The sequence below is a fragment of the Sinocyclocheilus rhinocerous genome, unplaced genomic scaffold (assembly GCF_001515625.1).
Source record: "Sinocyclocheilus rhinocerous isolate Xijiao unplaced genomic scaffold, SAMN03320098_v1.1 scaffold1800, whole genome shotgun sequence".
NCBI lineage: Eukaryota > Metazoa > Chordata > Actinopteri > Cypriniformes > Cyprinidae > Sinocyclocheilus > Sinocyclocheilus rhinocerous.
In genome coordinates, this window is record NW_015651550.1 from 1034604 (window position 1) to 1035271 (window position 668).

General features: G+C 35.3%; 1 protein-coding gene and 1 long non-coding RNA gene across 7 annotated transcripts in view; one reads left to right on the forward strand and one right to left on the reverse strand.

Annotated features, from left to right (window-relative positions):
* LOC107713064 (72 kDa type IV collagenase-like) overlaps window positions 1–668 on the forward strand; it is a 26442-nt gene that overhangs the window by 9965 nt on the left and 15809 nt on the right. The gene's annotated exons all lie outside the window — the stretch shown is intronic.
* Window positions 1–668, reverse strand: part of LOC107713065 (uncharacterized) — a 5565-nt gene that overhangs the window by 3852 nt on the left and 1045 nt on the right. The window contains exon 3 of one of the 6 annotated variants that reach the window (XR_001636860.1): window positions 150–216. The exons of the other annotated variants lie outside the window; for them this stretch is intronic. This is a non-coding gene — a long non-coding RNA (uncharacterized LOC107713065). The remainder of the gene's footprint in view (window positions 1–149; window positions 217–668) is intronic. 6 annotated transcript variants of the gene reach the window in all.

The following is a 668-nucleotide window of genomic DNA, read 5'->3' on the forward strand; positions in this document are numbered from 1 at the left end:
CATGTCCGGTATGTGACATTGACCCGGCTTCACTGCGTTGACATGGATGGTCAGCTTTAGTTTGTGCATATCGACAGTATATTGTATATTGAAGTGGCTTCAATATACAGCCAGAAACACTCAAAGCATGAATAGCAAGTTTTACCTACAGAGTGAATTATATTCCAAGTATTATTCTTCTTTATTTTGTAAAGCCATCCTGTGCTTAAAACTATCCTAAGGGATGAATGCAAACCTACTTTAGACGAGAACAACAGAAGGCAAAGTCTCTGCTTAACTTAAATTGAATTCATTGCGTTACTCGTGTAGCGAATCAGCTCATGGGGAAATATGAATAATTAATCATAACTAGTTATAATTAATTATAAATATTTAGATCCGTTGTAGATATTTACTTGACCTCTCAGGGTCAACTGTCTGTCAATTCTAAGAACGTTAATTTCCTGGTTAAGGGAAATAACTTTCTTACTGTACAACTCTACACAGAGCCTGTAGCATAAATCTGCAGTTATGAGCAAACAATGACCAACGTCAAGTGTGATACAAGTAAGACTTTATTAACTACATAAACACTTAAACTAGTCTAACATACTACATAAACAATTAAACTGGTCTAACATACACATAAACACACACACACACACGCATACAGTTGGTATAGGAAAAGG